We start from the raw sequence: 24,933 nt of genomic DNA, 5'->3' as shown, positions 1-24,933 counted from the left end.
CACCCTAATCTTCCTAGCTTATTTCCTGCCAATGTGTAAAACAAACTTTCTTCTTTTCTCCCCAACTGGGCTGGTCACCTCCCAGTCAGTCTCACCTTTGTGCCTTTGCCCACACAGTCATCTCAGAGTAAAATAACCTTTCCCTTCTCTATCTACTCAAATCTGATATCTTTCCAAGGCCCACATCTTCTAGGCTACTCTGGCTTACCCTCAAGTCCCCTTCTTGGAATTCCTGTAACTCTTACAGCCTATGCCACTCCATTCATCACTTAATTCCCATTTTGCATTGCTTCATAAATTTTAGTTCTTACCACGATTACTAGATTATAAGGTCCCTCAAAGTAGAGAATTCTTTGTATTTCTCTTATACCCTCCACAGCACCAGCTTAGAACCAATTAAGTTATCCTGACTACTGGTTGCTTGCTTGAATATTTCAATGGCAGCTTTAATTTAGTAAAGACCATAAAACCAGTGATTTCCCAAACTTTATTTAGGTACAACCCAGGCTACTGATTGGTAACTCACGGCATGTCTCCAAATCAAACCACCACAGATACTAAATTTAATTTAACGTAAACATATATACTTATACATAATATACCACTTTTAGAAAGAGGACTTAAGCATTGGCAATAGGTGAAACAAATAAGCTGGGAATTCTGACCCGAATCTATATCATTTGGATTTTGGTTCTGTTTCTTTTCTGAATTAGAAAATTTTAAAGCTCATATTTGCACATCTCAGAGGATCTTTAGATTTTCTTCATCAAATATAGGGTGATATTTATAAACTACCCAAACATTTGAGCTCAGTCATAGTCAATCACAAGCATGTGAATTCTCTAGGAAAATACCTGGCAAACCAAAAAGCCAACTATTATAATTTTTACTGTTTCAAAAACTATATGCGTCTTGTTAGGACGGGGCGGGGGGGTAGTTAGATATCAGAACAACTCCCCTTTCCCCCATAACATGGTTTCATACTTCACAACAGGTAGAACAGGGTAATTACTATGTTTAGCCTAGAGTAAAAGCTAAATAAAATTAGAAAGATTTCTTTTGACATTGAAGAAATATTTTTAAAGAAGCAAAAGTCTTACCTGTTGTAGAATGCCGAAGAAATTTCTTGACACCAAAATGACTGACTCCGGAAGTCAAATTTGTTCAGTGCAGGTAAGTAAAAACAAAAGCAGCCCAAGCCCTTTCACTACTGTGATTTCCTTCTAAAGTCAACCTTTCCTTCTTCCGCAAGAATATAACTGCTCACCTTGGAAGAACTAAAAATGTAAGAACCAGGCTGGTAGAGAATTCAACCCAAGATGGTCGGGTTGAGTGTGCGTGGTGACTGGGGCAGCAGGAACAATCCAAATGTGACAAAAGAGGTTAGCAAGTTCCTGTGCAGAAGTCAATTTCCTGTAGCTGGTTCTCCGAAGAAGGGGTTTCATTTGTGTGGGTTTAGTGATGTGTATGTGTGTGCACGTGCGTTTCTCTCCATGATAATATGAAAACTTCCCCAGATAAAAGGCAGAATAAGGCCTTTGCTACATGGCTGGATTTGTGTTTAATTTATCAATCCCCCAGGACCATTTCCCTCTCCGCCACTCCCCCATTTCCCACCAGCAAATCACCTACATAAAACCGAGGACAGGAAGAGTTAAAAACCAAGATGATTCCTTAAGGAAGTGAAATAAACAAAAAAGAAAAAAAGTCTACCCCACTGACGGGTCTTGGTTAATTTAAGCTTAGGAAAAAGCACCTTAGAATTTACGTGTCGGCTTGGTGGGCATGCTAACCATGGAGGGAAAATGGTAGGTGGGTGGTTTGCTTTGCTTCGCTTTATTAATAACTACCAAATAATAATTCAGAAAGAACAGACTCAGCCATAGCGGGAATTCAAACAGCCTGGCCATGCAGTCACCCTCTTATGAACCGGCACCTGTGTTGTGAGGTTCGTGACTATGAGTTGTTTTCAGACTCCTCAGAGTTTCATTATTTGCCTCCAAACACAAATTTACTTGTTTTGTCGTTTGGCGCAATCCAGGTGTAGAGGCCATATTTAGATTATGGCTGAGTTGCCTAAACCAACAAATTTAACTTTCATGATGTGGTCACAATCCCCCCACACCTCAAATCCCTGAATAATCGTAAATGCTACTGCCCAGAGTGAAATCTTGGTCAAACTGCCTACGTGCCATAGAGATAAAGTCAATTCCATTCAACAAACATTTATAAAGCTCCTACTATGTGTAAGATCCAGTGCTGTGTGCCGGGGGGGCAGAGGGGGGCACAAAGATGAACGAGATGGAATCTCTCACTCATAATGGTCAAAATCAAGTGAAGGAGAAAGACACAGACATAAAGGAGATTCTGTGAGTCAGGATCTATTTACAAATCCCACACGAAAAATCCTGGGACACCAGAGTCAGGTAAAAGGAAAGTGTGTGTAACCATTTTGCCAGTTAAAATAGCCGTTGAACGTTGACAAGGATTCTCTCATATTATTCCTTGGCTGGCTTCCAGGAGGCCCCACAGACCAGTATGCATCATTTGAGAGCCATCTTCATCATTGCCTACTCAGAATCCTGTTATGTGCCTGAGACTGGGCACTGAAGAAAAGCACAAAGACCAAGACAGACATATTCCCTGTCCTCGCAGCACCTACATCCTAGTGAGGGGAAGACAAACAGAAGCATTCAAATAAATGCAATAATTACAAATTGTAGTAACTATTACAAAAGAATCAGAGAAGAAGCTGAGCTAGAGAGCAAGACAATATCTACATCCCAGAAGTGGTCAAGGAGGGCCTCTTTGAACAGCTGACATTTAAGCTGAGATCTAAGACCGGGACTCTCAGCCCGTCTGAGAATGAGAATCGTCTGAGAAACTTTTGAAAAATACCAGTACCTAGGCCCCAATCCCAGAGATTCTGATTTAACTTGTCTGGGTTGGGACCTGGGCATCAATATAAACTCCCCGGATCATTCTAATGTGCCACTGCTGCTCCAATGACAAGGAGCCTGGGGAGAGTAGGAGGAAGGACATTCCATGCAGAGGCAATAGCATATGCAAAGTCCCTGAAATGGGAAAGAGCTGGGCATGTTCAAGGGAGTGAAAGAGGATTAATACATCTGGTGTGTAGTGATGCCAGGAAGAAACAGTGCAAGATGAGCATTCTCAGAGATGGGCACACATTTACTAAGCCCTTAAGAGACTCTTACATGAACCTAACAGTCAATTTATTAAAGTGCAGTAAGAACTTAATCTGTCAGGTGAGATCCTTGAGCCCTCTGATGAACAAATTATCTCCTTCGAGAAAATTCTCTGTGGAAAGCCTGATCACCATCATGATATTGTTAGGTAAGCAGAACATATGGCTGGTGGATACTTTGTTTATTTACCTCTGGTTTTGTTCATCGAAAGATTTAGGGCAGCTTATAATGATACATACACCTTAGCAAGAGAAAACCAATTAAAAACAAGAAATGAAAAGATGAGGCCAAGAGAAATGAAGACAAAAATTAAGCTAAAACCAGGACGGAGGTTGACAAAGAAAATGTATCCCAAGTGGTTTTAAGCTTTTAAGCAACTAGTATGAAGCAACAAACACCACCACATAGAACATTGAATGCCCGCTGAATAAAATGAGTGTATTGCTCAGGATGGTGAGGTCTTCCTGGCTTCTTGGTGCTGAGACTAAAGAGAAACTTGGCACCCAGATTCTCACAGAGACGACATCATGACTGAAGTGAAACACCATCCTTAGACTAAACCCAGCCAGCGGCAAGTTTTGTAAGGTGGTTCATTACATTTTTCCTCAATGTAGGCTAATTTGATCTCACCAAAGAGTTGGCTAAAAGCAACCCCAGGGTACACGTAAAGGAGGGTGTGCTGGGGGATTAATACAGTGTGTGCTGTTCTAGGACGCGGCTTTGATGCGCCAATTTAATGCAGAGATGAAGATCGGCTTCAGACATGCTTCAGAAAATTCAGGATAAAAGAGTTTTCTCATCTGAGGTTCTAAAAGATTTGGGGCGGCGAAGAGTTCAAAATTGGTTGTACTTCCAGCAAGAGATCCAGTGGTTTTCTCAGCGTCTCAGTGTCCCTTTGAGAGAGCAGAGGATCGGGCAAGGACAGCTGCCTGCATGGAAGCCGCCCTCCACCTCCAGGAGAAGATGAGACGAGACTCTGCCTGTTAGGAAACAAAGCAAGAGGCGCCACAGCATGGTTTATAAGTTCAGGGCCTCAGGCCTTGTACATTTTCTCCACAAAAGGGCATATGTGCTCCAGGGTCAGGATAGATGAGGCAGGTCCTCAGGCCCAAGTACTCCCACTCAGTCGTGGATGGTGTTGGGAACGGCATCACCATGTCTGGCTGCAAGATTGGCTGACCACCTTTCCTCTTCTGATGGACTTGCTCTCTGTGTCTATAATTGTAGTTTTAGACCTTCTCATATAGTCAGGCTTTGTGCTTCCTCCTGCTCCTGACAGTGAGAAACAATCTTTCCTCTTGCCTCTTATACACCTCTAATCTTCACATGTAGTCTAATCTCAGAGGAGATTTTCTTGGGGTGGGTGAGGGGAGTTTGGGGACAGCTATGAACTTTCTTCCTTTCCTGGAAATCTCTCTTTTTGTTTCTCTCTCTCTCTCTCTCTTTCTCTCTTTCCTCCCCCCACCCCTACCCCGCACTTCATTCTCTTAACAGATAGGGGTAGTGGTGACGGGAGGAAGCAAATGACTGAAAAAACATGCACACAGGGGCCGGCCCAGTGGCCTAGTGGTTAAATTCAGCATGCTCTGCTTTGGGGGCCCAGGTTCAGTTTCTGGACGCAGACCTACACTGGTCAACGGCGGCCATGCTGTGGCGGCGACCCACATACAAAATAGAGGAAGATTGGCACAGATGTTAGCTCAGGGCGAATCTTCCTCAAGCAAAAAGAGGAAGATTGGCAACAGATGTTGGCTCGGGGCTAATCTTCCTCAGCAAAAAAAACAACAACAACAAAAAACATGCACATACAGACACACCCAAACCTCTCAGTATGTCAGTTCTGATGATATATACATATATATATACATATATACACATACATATAGTCCAGTCTTGGGATAAAAGTGGAGAAAAACCCCAGGGGATTCAGAGTGGCAGGAAGGAAAGAAACTATGGGTATGGAGTTCCTAGCAGGAAACAGACCCTTGTTATAAGCCATATTCCGGGAAGCCTTCCTTGAGGACCACCGGCCCCCACTGCAAGCCAGGTTTGGTGCCCTTTCATGAGCTCCCACAGCACCCTATGTTCACACTGCTGGAGCCCTCACCAAACAGTCCTGTAATGCCCTGTAATGTCCAGGTCAGAGGCCCTCGAGGCCCAGGGTCTGGCCTTGCTCACTGACGTATATCAGGCACTGCATAGTCAGTCACTCAAGAACCGTTTGCTGAATGATACCTTGATTCTCTCATCTAATCCTCACAATAGCCCTATGGGGTAAACATTTTTAAATATATTTTCCAGACAAGGAAACCTCAGCTGGTTAAATGATTTGCATGAAACTACATGGCCTATGAAAAGCAGAACAAAGATTCACCCCATCCATGTGCCCCGGCTCTTCACACCACCGCTGTCCCAACCAAGAGAGCTGGGCCGCAGAAGGGAGGGAGAGGCAGGCCAAGCCCCGAGTGCACAGGTCCATTTGCTGTCTCCTGAGCGCCCCTCCTCTGAGATTTCCAGGCAAACACAATGCACTAAAGGTTAAGATAGCTTTCCCCAAAAACACCTTCATTTGAAATGTCCTCTGATGTGGCAGAAGAACAGCTTATTTTCTCTTTAACCGTCTCCTAAGAACAACACCTCTTTTATTGAGGATTTTTAAATAATATGACAACTGTCAGCGTACCTTGAACTTATGCTTAAGTGGTATTCTTGCTCATTGCAAAGGTGCTCTGCCATTTATACCAGAGAGAACCCTTAATGACAATGGCAATTGTAATGAACAGTAAATCTTGGAAACTTTGCCATATCAATCATTTACTAAATTATTACTACCCTGGGTAGTAAGATGCCTTCCCTATTCTTACTATTAGCTTATTAACTGAAATGATATGGATTTAGTGGGTAGCTTTTAATGTTTATACAGACCCTCATTTGTGACATGCCACCTAATAAAATAAAATATGCCAGTGGGTTCTGAAGATGGGAAATATGTACTAAAGCCTTGTATGAATGCTTTGAGTTTCAAACCCAGGGCATTAGTCACACTGTAATTATTCTTACCCAGCTCCCCACTGAGTGATAAATAACTGTATTAAACCAAAAACATGCATTCCTTCTGATTGAGAGATTTCATGATGGGGATTGTAAAACGTTTGCTCTTTGCAAGAGAAAGAGCTTAATTCTGATGTATCACTTCCAGTGTAAAAATACATTCATATAAAATGCCCTTTAAAATTCTAAATATTAAAATATCTTAGAAATGCCACAGGCTAGAAATCACATGAATTATTTCCTCCTTATGCATTTTAATTCATTATAAACAACAGCTTCCCTAGCCGGATAAGAATATCATTTCAATCATCTAGCTTCCTTCTTATAGCCATAACCATAAAAACATCATTTCCCCTGCTGTTATTCTCATCATCTATTTTCTCTTTAACTGTTTTAATGTAACGTAACATATTGCTTTTTGTTTCAGTGAATATTAGGTTCTCAGGATTCTCAACTGCCATTTTTATCCTGGTCTGTTTGCCCTGTATAACTGTGTTTATCTAGCAAACATTTACATCCTGGTTCTTTTTATTGCAGAGCCATAATTCATAACAATGCAGGGTCTTGTTCAGAAGATGATAGCATCCAAAGTAATCATTCAAGCTGTGGCTCTAAAGTTATGGTACAACTTTTTTTTTAACCGTCAGAGCAGAGCTGATGTAGTCAAATGACCATTACCCTTCAAAGTAGCCCCTTAGTAGCTGATGCACTTTTCCAACAGTGCAGACATTAGTCAAAGCACTCTTAGAACCTTTTTACAATACCCTTCAGAGACAGTTTAATAAACTACAAGAGAAAACCAGTATCACAGCGTTCTATTCGCAACTTGTTTTCGACTCAAAATATAACCTGGCTTGGTCACCCACCTTATTCACCGGATGCAGCTCCAAAGGGCTGTCTCCCAAAAATAAATCCACCCGAAAAGGACAAAGATTTGCTATCAATGAAGAAATTTAAAAGAACGTGCCTCGGGCTCTGAGAGCAAATCCAGAAGGGGAGTTTGAAACACAATGTAGGAGCAGCATCTTTGGGTCAAATGCACGAACTCTCGGGGGACTCCTGCAAAGTGCACAGCATTCACTCCGATGTAGAAATTCTGGTTTCTTTAAAAAAATGAAGAAGACCATCACTGCTTCTTCTCGCATTCATATCTTACCCGTTGTCCTGATAGGGATCTTCGGTTTGGGCACAAACATCACAGGGTAACTGCAACTCAGCACACCTGCTGAGAGCGGGGGTTGCAAACGTTTCAGTTATAAGGCAGAGCCCAGTGAGTGCTAACTTGCCATCTTTTCAGAATGACAGATCTCCCGCACAGTTCTGGAGGGAGCAGGTTGAAGCTTGTGCCCAAAGGCAAACTGAAATTTGGGGGGAAGTATATATTTGAATTCAGACAAAGCAAGATTCAATTCCTTGCTCTACTTATTAGCAAGGATGAGGCCCTGATCTTCCCATCTGGAAAATAGGTATAATAATATCTAACTTGGAAGGGTTTTGTACAAAAGCTGTATAGTCCTTGGAATATAGTAGGCACTCAATACATGGTGGCTGTTATTAACCACTCCTGTTTTGGACTTTTGCCTTCTGGAGGTTTTCCCCTCCATTCTTGCCCCCTCTTTAAATAATAACTGTTGAATCTCAGAATTAGAGAAGCTTTGCCAGTGCCCAAATTCTGGTTGAATAAAGTCATACAAGCTTACGCATCAGGCATAGGATTCTAACAGCATGTGTTTTTGTCTCAACAGTTTAAAAGGGTCTAGAAACTTTTTTTTTTTTTTTAAAGTTTTATTTATTTATTTATTTAGTGTGTGTGTGTGAGGAAGATCAGCCCTGAGCTAACATCCATGCCAATCTTCCCTTTTTTGCTGAGGAAGACTGGCCCTGGGCTAACATCCATGCCCATCTTCCTCGACTTTATATGGGACGCCGCCACAGCATGGCCTGACGAGCGGTGCGTTGGTGTGCGCCCAGGATCCGAACCCCAGGCCACCAGCATCGGAGCGCGCGCACTTAACCGCTATGCCATGGGGCCGGCCCTAGAAACTTTTAAATCAAGTTGTTAATGGTACTTTAGTCCTTATGCATAATCTGGACAATCACAGAATCTTCAGAAATGCCTTCTGAAGTCACCTGCTCACCACACTACAAACACCTTAAGACAGATGAGAATTTATCCTTTTCTTTCCCATTAAACAAATACTTATTGAACACTTGCTATAACATTTATTGAGCACTGTGCTAGGCGCTAGGGAGACAGCGGTGAGCAATAACAACCACAAAAATAAAGTAGCCTGCTCTCGTGAGTTTACATCTACTGGAGAGATAAGCAATGAACATGATCATTTAGTGACATAGTGGTTCCAGTGCACTAATTACGGAAAAGGAAAATAAAGCCGGGAAGAGGGATAGGAAGCATGAGTGGAGTGCATTTTTAAGTAGGGTGGTTAGGAAAGTCCTTGGTGAGAAGATGAGGGAGGAAGGTGTTTTTTTAAAGCATCCAAGAGCCATTTTAATGTTTAATGATCCTTAACATCCGCATACATCCCTAGGTTTAATGATCATTTGTCTTCTCCTCACTGGTGGGAGGCCTGCTTCCTCTTCTGCCAGTACCTGGGAGAGAGAGGAGCTGACCACCTAGCTCTATGTGGCAGGAAGGGGATCTTGGGCATGCTCACCTCCCAGCCCCAGCCCTGCACTTAACTGCTCACTCCACCTTTCTGGTCCTCTCTGAGTCTCTTCTCCGAATCCTCGTAAGTCATTTTCATGACGGACTGCTGACATCTAGAGTGAAATATGACCAGAGCTAAGAACCTAGTGGAAAATTCCAAGGTAGTAGTAGCTTTGTAAGACAGTGTCACAAAGCTGCTGTGTCCTTCAAGTGCTATTCTCTGCTCCCTGGGTCTTTTTAACCAAGTCATAATAATAACTTAATAATAATAATAGTCACACTGGCCTACCATTTATGGAGCACTCAATATGTGCCAGTTAGGCACTTTGTATGCATTTTCTTACTTAACCATATCCCAACAATTATGCAGTAGGGACCATTGTTATCTCCATTTGCAGAGGAGGAAACTGAGGCACAGAGACTATTTTGTTCAAGATCACACAGCAATAAATGGCACAGCCTGATTCCATAGTCCATCTTTGCCTTCCTTTATGATGGTAGCCAGTTGAATTTTGCCAATATCTTTGGTACCCGTGACTACAGGATACAGCTATATCACTTAAATATTATTTATTAGGTCTCTCACAACAGGTGGGTACCCTAACCTCCCAAGCCTGTTTGCCTGAATTCCACATGGCTCATTGATGAAGATTGATTTTAAATTTCAAAAGCTGCCATTATTCTCATCCAAAAAAAAAAACAGAAATAGTTCCTTTTACTCTCTCTCTGTTCCTTGCACTTTTAAAGGATAGTTCTTTGCCCCTTTTTGTCTTTTTTTTTTCCTAAGATGTTTCTCATTTCCTGCTTTAGTGTATAGCCATGAATTTTAGACACATTTGTTTTTAGATACTATTTTTATTAGCTATTGCCACCCTACAAATAGGCCAGAGGAATTTCACCCAGTACTGAATAGCTATACTGACAATAAGTAAAATTGGCATGTGTAAAAATGGCTTTCCTATGCACTCCTGAATAAAGTTCTGGAAGCTGTTACAGATATATACTGGTTTATAGAAGAGGCGTGGCACTGTCTTCTGAAAATCACACAAAACTAGAATTGATATGGCTTGTCAGTTCATAATCTGAACAAGTGGGTCTCTTAAATTAATAAAATATATCTTATAAGAACATATAATCAACACAAGGAGTCAAAAACAAGGTGACCAGTGGTGTTTTAATTGCAAATACCAGTTTTAAAATTTTTTGCACAAATGCCCAGAATGTGTGTAAATTTTTGGCTTTGGATGAATGTAGTTTTTGGTTTTCTTTTAGGATTCCATTCACAGTATTAAAAATGGTCAAGAAAATCAGCTGGGGATCTCTTTAAGCTCACGAGAAAGAAGCATACTCCTTAAGCTGGTGTTTACTTCAATGGAAAATTTCTATTTGATCTGCTGGCAAACCTGGAATAATTCGGCCAGAGCTTTGGAAAGCCAGGTTCAGATGAGCATATCCCTTGTTCTTTACCAATTAACTTCTTGTCTTGGAAAAATATCCACTTGCTCAAATGATAAATGTTGAGGCAACTAAGTAAAATTTTGAATTCCATTCACTTGATTACTGATGCAACCTTCATGAAGAGAACTAGCTTGAAACATCTGTGTGAAAGTTTGTACTTATTTATAAATTGTAACTAGGCCCATAGATAAAAACCAAAACAAGAAATCATGTCTTCGAGCTGAGACTTGACACCAGTTGGCATTGCTTCTCGGGAAAAATAGTTATGGACTCAATGAAAGTGTGGGAAGTAGAGGCAATCATTTTCTTCTAGAAGGTCCTGACTTCATTTCTTTGTTGCTGGTGGCTCAGTCTTAAGAAGCAGGCAATTTCAGCTAACTATTAATCAAAAAATATTTAACGATATGGGAACATGCTCACAATATGCTGTTAGGTGAACAAAGCAGGATACAAAACTAGAATTTGAATTCAACCCCTTTTATTACACATGCAAATGTTAAAAGAAGTAACCTCTGGGTCACAGGACACTAGTGATTTTTATGCTTTGCTTTTCTGTATTTCCCAAATTTCCTATAATAAGCATCTATCATTTATATGAACCAGCTGGGAAAATCGTTGTTGTTTTCTTTAACTTCATTGAGCAAGTCTACCTAAGTTTTCTCCAGAAACCCTTGTCACTGCTTCAGTCGCAATATGTTTTGCGTAACAACCAGTGATTTTATAGCAGTTGATTTTCAGAGAAGAATCACTGAACCACAGCTGAACCTTGCAAAGTCATCTTCCCCGTCACTCAGCCCATACATACAGGGTCACATTTAGATGATTCCAACCAGATGCAAATTCCACTTCCATATACACTCCAAAAATAAGGGATTCCAGAGGTTTTTGCTTTAAACCTCTTAGAAGTCCTATCTTAAACTTCCCTTAAAATGAAAATCATAGCTGGGAAATATATCCTAGGCTATCTAGTAGCTTTATCCTCTCATGGGAAAGATAAAGGAGTACTCAGATATAAGAGAGGGAGGTTTCTGGGAAACTTATTCACTGAGCTCAAAAAGAAAGAGGTAGTGGGAAATGCTCGATGCTTATTAGAGGAAAACATGTTTGTGACAAGTGCAGTCAACGATTGCAAGACCTGGTTTCAAACTAAACCTGCTATTTTCCTATTATTATTATTATTACCTAAATTATTATAGCTGTGCATTTTATTGAATCATTTAGGAGAAAGGCGAGTATTTTTGTAAATTCTCCTGGATGGGCACTTTCTGTTTAAATGACATTTAAAACTATGCATAAAATTTCAAGATTAGTCACAAATAAATAAATATTCTTTTTACTTTTTTTAACCACATAAACCTTTTAAAAAGCAAAATTTCTATTAAAACATTTTTTCCAAATAAAACTTTTAAGTTTTCAAATGTTTATCAAAAGCAAAATGGTTTTTATGATTTTGGGCAAACCTATCTCTATGGTATTTATTATTCAAAATATAAAGTAAAATTGATTTTGCTCTCTGTAATTACTGTCTTTTAAATTAATCTTCTAAATATAAAATAATGATACTTTTTAAAATGTTTTGAAAGAAAAATATTGAATTACTAAGTTTTCACTTTGAATTTTTGTCTTTCTGATTCAACTTACAACTTACAAAGTACTTTTACGTATATTATCATATTTGATCCTCACAAATCACTGTAAAATAACAAACGCCAGTATTATTATTATTCTCAGCAACTTCATTTTATAAATGAGAAAACTGAAGCTCAGAAAGGTTAAGCAACTTATGCAAGGCTAGATAGCCAGTGAGTAAGAGAACTCTCTAGATCAATTTACTTCTACAGCATTTTCCCTACCAGAAAACAAATTACTTTTCCAAACTGATTTATTAAAACACAATAAGAGGTACACATTGAATTAAAGAGACATGCAAAGAACGGAGAAAATGTGTTATTTTAAAAGGGTCATAGATTTTTTACCATAAAGAGTAAGATATAAAACTAAAGTGTCTGTACAATAAAATCCTAATTTTATATAAAAAAATTTATTCATTTTAGTCTGAAAGCCTAAAAATAATTATAACAAATAATAATAATTATTGTTTCTTAATGGTGAAATTGGATATAATTTTTTCACTTTTTTTTCTTTAATTTTTTGTACTCTGCAAATTTTTAACATCAGCAAGGATTAACTCTATAATCAGGAAAATAAACATTACAAGCTATTTTTAATAAAGTGCTATAAATATATAGTTTATTCTCTTCAGTGATTCTCTAATGTATCTGGTTTCACTTCAGTTTTTTGGCTTGCTGGGAATTTTTTATTTAAAAAAAAGGCAGATGCGGTTTCAACGTAAAAAAAAAAAACTAATGTGAAATCACAGTGCTGTATTTTTGAGGGCTTAGTTCTCTATTCTAGCCCATGTAGCAATATAGGGCAGGTTTTGAGAACTTAACCTGAAAAACCATTTCTGCGGTTTTCTTTGTCTCCACAGTAAGTCCCAATGTTTAACTGTTAACTTGGATGACTACCCGTCCAACAGTCATTTCTTCTTTCTGGCTATAAGAACCTCTATTTGGGGGTGGGCAAAGCGTCCTGAACCAGGGAATGAATCATGATGTCCGGTCTAAGACAGTAAAAGAGAATCTTCTGGTTCCTGGCTTCCCAGCTTTCCTTGCAGCTATGGGTGCCCACGTGATCCAGTTCTAGTCAATGAAATATTTGGGGAAGTCTTCTTGGGTGTTCCTGAAAAAGGTGTTCCTCACCAATTAGATCAGGGAAACACGGTCAGAAAGCACTTGCCTTCCTTTCATGCTTTGGGTGTTGTCAAATAAGAATGCGATCCTCTGAGAGCTACAGCAGCCATCTTAGGACAAGTGGGAAAGCCAAGAAAACTGCAGAGATGCAGAGCCAAAAGCCTGACATTGTTGACCCACCCACTACCTCTTAATTTTTATTATGTGAGATAATTAAATGCCTGTATTATCCAAGCCACAGTTAATTATTCTAACACTTGAAACTGAATGTTTTCTAACAATGTAGTTACAAGTAACAAAAATCTGAAGTTGAAGGTATCGACATCTTACAAAATGTAAAAAAAACTTAGTCAATACCCACCCTAACTGGCCAACAGTGTAGAATGTCATATAGAAATGGTTAGGCATACACAATATTGTATGTCAAATATATCTCAATAAAGCTGGAAAATGAAATGGTCAGATAGGTTATTTTACTGGGATATGGCACCATCATTTAAAAATAATATTTAGGAAGACTGGCCACATGAGGAGATGCTCATGATGTAAGATTATATGAAAAGAAAAAAGAAAAATAGGACTGGAGATTGTATAGGCACTATGATTACAAAAATGTTTTCAAAGACTGTGAGGGAAAAAACCCAAACCACTAACAGGAATTGTCTTTGGGGAATAGGATTGCCAATAGATTGCTTTTATCCATTCCTCTATTTTCTAAATATTGGGCCTCATAGGTTACGATTTTTACATTAAAAAATATAAACTAAAGTAACTCATATAGACAGGCGATATAAATCTCTGGAAGAATTTACATCACATATAACAGTACGTTTGGCTCCCTATTGCCAACATCAAATTTCCCAGCTTGACTTTCAAAGCCCTTCCTAACATGGTGGCTGCCCACCTTCCTAGCCCGATCTCCCACCACACCTTCTGTTCCAGCCACAGTGAACTCTCTTTTATGCCTCTGTGCGCGTTCTTGCCTCAGCCTGAAGAGCCTTTCCTTGTGAGCAAGGTAAACCTTGCTGGTTGTGGCAGAGACTGCTGGTTTTTCCCCAAAATCCTTTTCCTCTGTAATAGAAAATAATTTTCAACCGAGCACACTGCAGCCCAGAATAAAGGAAATATGCCCCAGCCTTTCTTTCAGCTGGACGTAGCCATGTGGCTTTGTTCTACCTACGGAGGTGTGGGCAACCTCCAGGAATGTCCTTAACAGGAGGAGGTACTCTCTTCTTTGTCCTTTCCTTCTTAGATGCTTGAGTTTGAGTAGCCAACTTGGACCATGAAAGGAAAGCCATGAGTTGAGCTTGGAGGAATAAAACAGAAGACTAGGTCCCTAATAATGGTGTTGCTGCCACATTAGCCCTGGAGCGTCTACCTCTCGGTTTCCTTTGCACTGAAGAGAGAAATAAACTCTTATCTTGCACATCCCACTATAGTTTTGGGGTTTTCTGTTACACACAATCTAACCCAATCCTAATTTACGAGATAGGCTAGTAGCAAAAATGCTTTTAGAAGAGGGATGACAACAATAACACTGAATTACTACCTAGAAGAAATGAAAAGAAAGTTGGGGGTTTGAGGCTGGCATGCAAAGGGAAACAGAGGCTGAAGAAGAGACGGGGCTAGCTAGGGCCACCAATGACTATTTGGGGGAGAGGATGGAGGCAAAGATTTGGCCAAAGGACTTTTAAGAACAAAGATGACTAATATTGAATATTAAGTCACCTGTTGCACTCTGCTACGATGTAATTTCCTTAATGTTACCACCAAATTCTCAGTAAAAATCTAATATACACAATAGCCTAGTGTGAGCAAGTTTTTTGGAAAAACAAGGAAAAGGGGTCAAGGCAGAATTAAAAAACAGCAGAAGTAAAACACCAAAAGGCTGTACATTCAGTGGAAGCTGTAAATCAGAGCTTATAATAAGCATAAGCTTCCCCAAAACCCCATAAAGATGGGTAGAAAGGTCATATTTCCCACTCAATATGGAATGATTTTTACAGCCAATATTTTGCATATATTTGCATGTTTTAATAATTATTTATATATTTTTGCCTATTATTTTTTCTTTATACCAGAAATAAGGTCACACTAGACACACTGTTTTGCAACTTATTTTTGTTTTGTTTTGTTTTATTTTAACCAATCAATATGTCATGGACATCTTTCCAAATAGATTAACCTTACTCTTTAATAGCAGCATAATATTCCATCATATGGAAGTACCATAATTAATTTCACTAGTCCATATTGACGTAAATTCACTTTTGTGCTATTGCAAACAGTGCTATATTTGTACAAAACCATGTAACACTTGAATGCACTTATGCATGAGCAATTAAGTATTCCTGTGGAATAAATGACAGGAAGTGACTCTGCAGGGTTCAGAGTAGATATATTTTTTACCGTAGTAGATATTGCCAAATTACATTCTAAAGAAGTCCACCAAGGATGTATAAGAGCACCTATTTGCCTGTAGTCGCATCACACTAGATGTTATAAATCTTTCTAGCTTTTGTCAGCTGAAAAGTGGTATCATGCTAATTAATTATTAGTGAGATTCAACATCTTTTCCCACATTTACTGGTCATTTGTATTTCTTCTCTGAAATACATATTTATATCCTTGCACCCATTTCTTTCTATTGAATTGTTTATTGTTTTTACATTGATTTAGAAAAATTGTTTATATATTAAAAATATCAATAATCTGTCTATATATATTTTACAAAAATATCTCTAGGTCTGTCACTTATCTTTTAATTTTGTTTATGGTATCTTTTGCCATGCCCAAGTTTCCAGTTTTAGAGATTGCTTAGAAAGACTTAGCTCCAAAATGTAAACAATATTTTCCTATACTTTATGATTTATCATTCTTTCAAAATTATATGGCAATAATGTAATAGTTAAGATTACAGTCTTTAGCACCAACTTGCCTGAGTTCAAATCTTGATTATGCTGTCTAACCTCGGGAAAGATATTTAACTTCTATGTGCCTTGTTTCGTCAACTGTGAAGTGGGATATTAATAAGCACGTCTACCTCAGAGGGCTGTTCTGAGGATTAAATTAGCACATACCAGGTGTTCAGTAGACTCCTCGCAACACAGAAAGTTTCAGTAAACATTAGCTACTATTATTTTGCTGTGTCTTAATAACAGTAGTTTTCCAAAATGCTTTAATATCTGATACGCCCCATAAATAAATGCTCTAGACATGCATCCAATCCTTACAAATGGTCTTAACCTTTCCGCCACCTGCTCGTATCAGTAAAAATGAAACTCTGCAACTGAAGACAGACGGAAAACTGAAGACTGCAGATGAGAAGGGTAGAGTGCCCCAGAGCAAACAGAAGCACCAGCTGCAAAAACTCAACAAGTTATAAGCAAATAGAAGAACATAGGGTAGGAATTACGTGTTTCAACTGTGAGTCTTGCCCCGACGGGGCTCTCAAACAGCAGCTGCACAAACCTGTCTTATCCCAGCTGAGGCAAATGTGCCATTCCCATTCAAAGGAAGCTCCTTTCCTGTACCTTCAGCCTATACACTTGGCAAGTTTCAGGGATTTGTATTCAAACCTTTCAAAAACTTTTATTTAGTCCTGAGCAACTTTATGTAGTTATCCAGAGAGCCCGATCATTGTCCTTGTTAAGCATTGTAGCTGGAAGGCCAAGATTGTTCTTTGTTTCTACAATGATAAAGCGTGGCTGTGTTTTGTTAATAATCACTGAAATCTACACAAAAGGCACACACTGCCCAAGTACCGGTAGTTATTCTTATAATTCCTTAATCTCTTCTCTATCTGTGAGTACTTTTTTTGTGCCTAAAGCTGAATGATTTTTCCTTTTCTTTTCTTTTTCTTAGTGAGTCTTGCCAGAGTTTTCTCTATACCATTTATATATCTTAAGGAACAGCTTTTGGTTTTACTTACCAACTCTTGTTATGTTATTATTTTCCAATTTACTCATTTCTGATTTTATCTATTTCATTTGCATTGACACTGACAAGCGACAGAAAGGTAAAGACTGCTTTTAGATTGTACTCATTTCTGAGCAAACGATTCATCCCGTTACTTTCTTTGATTTATTTTGTTGGTTGTTTTCTGGTTGCTTAAGTTAAATGCTTAGTCTTTTTCTTTCCAGTTACTCTCATTTCATAATCCAAGTGTTTAGTTGTGGCAATTTTATTTGAATTTCAAAGGACAGGGTGACCCCAGCAGACATCTAGGCTACATAGGATTTATAAAAAGTAGAGTTGCTCTCTCAAAAAATGGCCTGTGTGCAAGATGACTGGAGAAAATGGTAGAACATTAGAACCAGGAGCAGCTTTAAGGAGAGCCAAAGTCTTACCCTCTACAAACGAGGGATGTGACGACAGATAACGAGATCGTTTGTCTGATATTAAAAAGTCAGATGTCCTCACACTGAGTCTATCCTCTAGTTGAACAAGAAGTCTTAAAAAGCAAAGCAACGAAGAACTACCTCTTTCCCTCCCTTCTTTATCGCTGCATAATCCCAGATCACTCAATATCCCACAAAGAACCTAGTTAATTGTTTCCTTTCATAACCAACCCAAGTCCGAAATATTGTGCAAATTCTGTTTTCAAAGTTGAGCTTCAGCTAGGCACTGCCCCAGACCTTCTCCTCCCCTCCAGCTTGGAAATTGGAGGAAAAGTCTGGAAGGTGGAAGAACAAGGCCAGCTGTTGGTGACATCTGCTTTAACCGCAAATTCTAGATGCAAGCACAGGGAACTTGAATACTTATAGTTAACTCAGTGAAAAAAGATATGTCACAATTATTTGGCCTTTATTATGGTTCCTGTCCTTTTCATATTTTCTCCCAGTCACCACAGGATGGTTTCATTGCCTTAATCCTGCAGTTCTTAACAAGAGCTGGGGGGAGGCGGGTATGCCTATCAGAATCACCTTGGAAGTTTTTGGTCGAAATTATATTCTTTCCACTCCTTGTATGATAAACAATGATCTAATCAAAGAAGAGGGGAGCAACAAAAGATGAAAAGGAATCTAGGAATCTAGTTTTGGAAATAATTAGAAATGTGGACAGATGTTCATCACATGACTAATGACAAGAAATTTGATCAGCATGAATATCCAAGAACAGGAAAATAAATTACAATACAGTAAGCCACATTATGTAGTATGTTTATAACTATTATAATTACTTTTAACAACATGAGAAAAGATGCATGGTTTAATTTTTATTGCAAAATGCAGGATATAAAAATATATATAAAATAGATCTCAACTATTTAAATGTTTGATTTATATACACAGAAAAAAGATTAGACAGGAAAATCAACAAAATGTTAGCAGAGTTTTGTTTTGAATGGGAGTAATGGAGAGTTTTTTAATTTTTTTCTCTTTATACTTTTTTTTTGTATTTTCGGTGTTTCACAAGCATTATTGCTTTTATAATCAGAAATAATCAAGAAAGGTTTATGGGTAAAAACTTCAAATCTATACCTTCAATTTCTTACAATCAGTTCTAGAGAAATTAAAGAAATAAGAAAACAAAAGGAAGATGGGGAGGGGGAGGAGTGGCGAGGGGAGGAGAAAGTCATAACAGAGAAAAGGAAATATTGTTGGTTTACCAGTAGGGGTTATATTCAAAATATTTAATGAGAGTCTGGCCTAGGCTTCACGCAGTAAGAGCACAGTTAGACTGTAATTCACACTGTGTATTCCCACTGAACGCCAGCCTGTTTTCAGGCTCACTTTACAGGGGAAGGTATTGTTGGGACTATCCCGACCACCACTTTGAGCCGTTGTATACACTGTCTCCTTGCCCAGAGTACATTTGCCTCCATCTCCATCTGTCAAAATCCTGCTTAGGTGCTTGTCTTCCATGAAGCCTTTTCTAGCTGTTCCAATCAAAATAAACTTCTTTCTCTGTTTCCCTATAGCCTCTTCCCCATATCTGTATTGTAGTATTTTTCATAAATGCTACCTCGTGGTATAGCAATTGTATGTCCTATTGTCTTTCCTGCTATTCCGTATCCCCACAGTACCTAACACGGCAGAGATTGCATTTGAGTCCTCATCCAGCTGTATTCAAAGCAAGGACTCTCTCATCATTGGGTACCTTCCAGAGAGTCCTTGGAGTTAGGGCAGGCAATTGCCTTTTGCAACTTTGGGTCCGATTTGCTCACACCCAGGATCTGGCAATTCCTGAGGTGGGATAACAGATAGGTTTCCTAAACTGGCCCATCTGAGGAAACAAGGAGCTCAATGGGAAGTTGGCCTGATCGCAAGGGATGCCCTCTATTGATGGTGAGAGTAGAACTAGACGTAGGTGGAGACTGGGATGGGAAGTTGGGGGGACAAATAGACAACATCAGGGAAGTGTCAACTGGACGTACACCCAGAGACCTGAAGGGAACATGGGGTGGTGCTTTTGCAAAAAGACAAAAAAATCCTTAGCTTCAGAACATCAGAGACTCACCGTAATCATTCATTTATTTAGTCATCAAACATTAATACTACCATGGTCAGGCCATGTGCTGGATATTGGGAGATTACAAGATAATATATACTGTTGGGAAGGTTGTAGTAAAATGGTCAATCTCTCAGACTTAAACACACACAGCTGAGTTGAATTGATCTAAATCCACTATATTAGTTTCCTGGGGCTGCCATAACAAAGTACCACAGACTAGGTGGCTTAAACAAGAGAAATTTATGGTCTCACAGTTCTGGAGGCTAGAAGTTCAAGATCAAGGTGTCGGTAGGGTTGGTTCCTTCTGAGGGCTGTGAGGGAAGGATCTGTTCCAGGCCATTCTCCTTGGTTTGTAGATGGCCATCTTCTCCCTGTGTCTCTTCACATCATCTTCCCTCTACGCATATCTCTGTGTGCAAATTTCCCTTTTTCATAAGAACACCAGCGTATTGGATTAGGGCCCACCCAAATGACCTCATTTTAACTTGATTGCCTCTTTAAAGACCCTACCTCCAAATAAGAGCACATTCTGAGGTACTGGGAATTAGGACTTCTACATAACGAATTTTGGGAGGACACAATTCAACCCATATACCCACCCACATCTTAGGGGATAATCCAAAACTAAATCCAAACGTTATCAGACAGCCTTGAATTGCTTCTCTGGGGGACTGCCACCCAGCAGTATCCCTGGGAGCAAAGGTAGCAGGAACACCAATCACAGCAGCAATAGGTAAGGCACCAGATGCCACTCTCATCCTGCCAAGGGGGTTGGTAGCCTTCTTCTCAAGCTCAGCTCCTGTTTTCCTGTCTAGTTCCTGGCAGCAAGGACAGGCCCAGAGCAAACAATGACAGAGATAGCATATCCTGGCGCTTCACCTTGCAGGGGCTTGCCGAGGGCAGAAGACAGCCTAAGAAAAGTAGAAGCTCAGTCCTTTAAATACGCAACCCAGAAGACAGGCTAAACAGATCTAAATGCTTCTACCAAACCCCAACGTAACTGATAAAATCATTAAACTGCACACCACCAAATAAAATATGCCAATCTGCTTTCACTGAGATATTAAAACTGAATCTGAAACATGTTCCAAAAAATAATTAAACCTCTCAATTGTAAACATGTAAAAAATATATTTCATATCACTCAGTCCCTGGTTTCAATCCCTTTCCAATACGCCAAAGAGGAACTAAAGTAGAAAAGACATCATTGAACAAAATGAGGATATTTGAAATACAGTTGCACTGTCTTAAATGGCCCGTGACACATTAACTCAATCATTTAAGTTAATGCATAACTTGATATAGCTATTGAACAGGAAATGATCTCATTTGGTAGCATCTGGCCAAAACGATACAGCTGAAAAACATATATAGTCAACAATTTCCAATTAGAGCACAAAAATGGATGAGGTCTGCTGAGCTCATGCATGTATCCTTACTAGAAGTCTATCGAGTTCATTTTCTGTTTTCTTTGTAATTAAATATATTACTACAATGAACACTTACATTGGACGGCAAGTTTGTATAAGTGTGTATAGTGAGTAAGCAGGCAAAAAGAAAAAAATTGAGGTTAACGATTGAGGGTAGATTAAAGTGAAGACTACAAGGTATCTGGTAACTATTCTGAACCTCATCAGAAGTATGAACCAAATGAAAAATACATAAAGCATTATCTACCAACATTCTCTTGATGAAGTTGTGTTGGATTCGCGGGCTAATTTCTGACCTCTAGTGGTCAAGTTGCAGTAAGGTCCTCGAATATATCATACTCAATTCTGAATTATTGCTGGCATTGGGAGGAGAATCCATCTATAAAGGACTAAAAGGAAGACAGTCACTCACAATTTCAGAAGGACTTGGTCTCTTTGACCCTGGGTGTTTTGAGATATTAGTGAATTCCTTGGCTGATGTCCACTAAAAAGTTGATTTCAAGCCTCGTGCAAGCACGCCTTATCCAAGAACTCCAGACAAAGCAATAGTACTTGGGTTTGCGTTCAGACTCTTCTCTCTTCCTCTCCCCAACCTCTTCAGAGTACTAGTGACTGGAAGAAAACTCAAAGCAAGCAAGGAGAGGAAAGAAAGGTGTGGATAACTGGTACCCATATAAGAGCTAACAAGTACAGATATATCACTTCATCATACATAACAAAGTATTTCCAAAAACAAAAAGCAATACTGATACACCAAAAAGAAGGTAACATTTAGACTTCAGAAAGTAATCCTTCCACTATCATTTATAACTAGTTAGACTTAAAATTTTAAAACCGTAAAGTGGATGTAACCAATTCAGACATTGGCCCCATAAGTCAGAGATTACACCACTAAAAAGAAAGATTGCTAACATGATATTCTTTTTTAGAATAATAGCAGAGCAAAGATAAAATTTGGGGAGAAATGCCTGTTTCGAGAAAAACAAAACTATCTTCCCTGATGATAACAGGGTCATCATTTTGACTTCAGTCTATTTCTGTTAACATAGGCAATGAAATTGGAAATTCTCCAGTCTTAATGAATTATAAGAGCTCCATAGAAATAACACTGCTTGTGAAGCTCACTACATCTGGTCCATATCACAGCCTTTTCCATTGTTCTAAATTTTGTCCTTCAGAACCCACACACACATGCAACATTGCCACACCCACTCTCCATATTTTTGTCTCTACTACTAGCACTTTCGTGTATTTGTATGTAGGTAGGTAGGTATGTGTATACTTTGATCTTCTTGTTTACCTCTGCCCTCCACCTAGCCCCTCAACCAAAGTTAACTACCCGCTGTTTATCTTTACATAGCTAGCCTTCTCCCTGTTCATATAATCATAAATATACACATATATCAGAGTTGCCATTAACTGTTTAAACAGTTGTTTAAACATTTAAGAGGTTGAAAAGGTATATTAATGCTTTTCCTGATAATATTGGATCATCACAGATATCAGCTAAATTATCTGATTATAACATTTGATACTAGAAAGCTGCCTAAAGTGAAATATAATAATATATATATAATTTGCACACTAGATAATTCACACGAAGTATGACATTTTCACTATATTTTAAAATATATATCTCTAATTTAATTATGCCTATTTTAAAAAAATAATATTCTAAAAGCAATACACACACAGTTTTTAAAAAATCTGTTCAGACAATGAAAGTAAAATCTCCCTCTCCTACCGCTGACTCCCCAGGCCCACCCCTAGGGTAAACTGCTCTTCACAGTTTCTCATAGAACCTTTCAGAAATTCTTCATGTGTAACAAGGACAAAAATTATTACTGTGGGAGTATTCGTAGCTTCTTTCCATCCTCCTACCTACTAGTAAACAAATTCTAACATTTGCACTCTGACTCCTTCCCACTGCCTACATTCCTACCTTCCACCGCCTTATTACGCAGACAGGACACATGCAGGGTGAGGGGTGGGGGGCAGCTTATAAGAGAAGAACCAAAGAAGTTGAGGTAGGAGATTTATATCCAAAAGGCCCAGGCCTATTCACTGCACGGAGTAAAAAAAGAAATGGAAAGAAAGAGGGAGAGGTGATAGATGAAGCCTAGCACTGGCAGAGACATCAGGGAGGGTTTTGGAGAAAAAGGAGGAATAATAAATATGGCGACAGAGGTGTTGGGGTGTCTACAGGGTGTGAGAGAGTGGGAGGCAGAAAGACTACGTGAGAATGCAGACGTTAACTTGTGTTACATAAAATACAAGTGTTTCACTTGAGGTCTTCGAGGAATACAAGTAAAGATTAGAATTACTTTCACTGTTTTCTGAACATGATACCCTCCGAGGCTGAGTGATTAGGAGCGCAGGATCTATTCTGTCCTCTTGATGTGTGGGTTTGCATTCATGTATGTATGTGTGTGTGTGTGTGTGTGCATAGAGAGAGAGATATAGTATGTAAGTGGATCTATCTATGTACATCCTTTTTTTTTTTTTTTTTTTTTTGGTGAGCAAGATTAGCCCTGAGCTGACTTCTGATTGCCAAACCTCCTCTTTTTCCTGAGGAAGATTGGCCCTGAGCTACCATCTGTGCCCATATTCCTCTATTTTATATGCAGGACACCTGCCACAGCATGGCCTGATAAGCAGTGCATAGGTGCGCACCCAGGATCCGCACCTGCAAACCCCAGGCCGCCCAAGCAGAGCGTGCGAACTTAACCACTATGCCACTGGGCCGGCCCCTACACACATCCTTTTTAAAAAACACAACTGGGATCATACTGTAAGTACCCTTTTGCACCCTGCTTCTTTTTCCCTTAAACATATAGACTGATCTATTTATATCCTGCCTACTTCCTAAAAAGATTTGAGTTAGTTTACAATGAAATCTCAGGCACGTGACCTAAAATTGTTAACATGACTCCAATGACAGGAACGAAGAAACATAAGGGCCAAGGGAGAGACTATATTCAGAAATTCTAGCTAATAATTTCATTTCATGAGTATAATAAAAAATTAATGTTACTTTAAAAATAGATTCCTAAGTAACCAAATGCCAGACACCAATTTTGAAGGGAAGAAATTAATTTTACCTAAGAAAAGACAGAACAATGAAAAGAAAAACTTAGCCCAGAGCTTAAGACAGTGAGCGCTTCTTGCTATACAGCTCCATCCACTTCAGAATCTTAGCAAAGAGATTCAGGAGAGTGCCATCAATTCTCAATTGTTTATATAAACAGGGAAACTGAGACAATCCAAAATAATGGGTAATTTTTAATGTATATTTCATTGGTTTTCATATATTCAAAGGAACAAATGAACAGGAAGGAAGTGACTTCAAATATAACAGTGAAATTCCACTGCAGAGAATTGTTTCAGAAAGGCCTGAGAAATTGTCCATTTCCCATAATCCTCTCAGCTCCTCCCAATGACCCCATCCATCTCATCCCTCTGGTAGGTGCAAAACAGTAGATTAAAGCAGAATAATCCTTATAAATCTTTCCTCACAGTGGGGCTGTGTTGAGTCAGATCCTATCAGTGTGAAGGATGTGGGACCATGCAAATAAAGAAAACATTTTTTAATTCAACCATATTTTCAGCAGACTGATTTTCAATCTTCCTCTCCACTCCATTACCTATCACCTTCCTGGGCTATATGTACATAAAATATCTGATCCAGAAATTTGATATCAGTTCTGTGACCTTCTTCACTCCAGTAAACCTCATCTCCATGCTCAGCCACAAATCAAACTCTGTTGGGAACAAATATCTACATCCCTAATATCTTGAACTCTGAAATTCTCTCCTTTCCTACAGCCTCCTTCCACTTTCCCTCTCCCTCACACTTTCTGAATCTGTTCTTTACCTCCACCAGACCTTCACTACTCATCTCTATTTAC

The 24,933-nt window shown here is 39.1% G+C and overlaps 1 protein-coding gene across 3 annotated transcripts in view; it reads right to left on the bottom strand.

The window, feature by feature from the left end:
* Nucleotides 1-7,416, bottom strand: part of RHOH (ras homolog family member H) — a 44,683-nt gene extending 37,267 nt beyond the window's left edge. For 2 of the 3 annotated variants that reach the window (XM_087434223.1, XM_004418998.3), the window contains exon 1: nt 1,101-1,363. The gene's annotated coding sequence lies outside the window, so the exon portion shown is untranslated. Of the gene's footprint in view, nt 1-1,100; nt 1,364-7,126 lie in introns of those variants that run through there. The other variant, XM_087434224.1, reaches the window with a different exon arrangement.
* Nucleotides 7,417-24,933: the final 17,517 nt, after the last annotated feature.

Source organism: Ceratotherium simum, chromosome 8 (genome assembly GCF_057802395.1).
Source record: "Ceratotherium simum simum isolate JZ-2026a chromosome 8, ASM5780239v1, whole genome shotgun sequence".
Classification (NCBI taxonomy): Eukaryota; Metazoa; Chordata; class Mammalia; order Perissodactyla; family Rhinocerotidae; genus Ceratotherium; species Ceratotherium simum.
The sequence above is the reverse complement of the archived record's forward strand: the minus strand, read 5'-3'. Positions and strand labels throughout refer to the sequence as shown.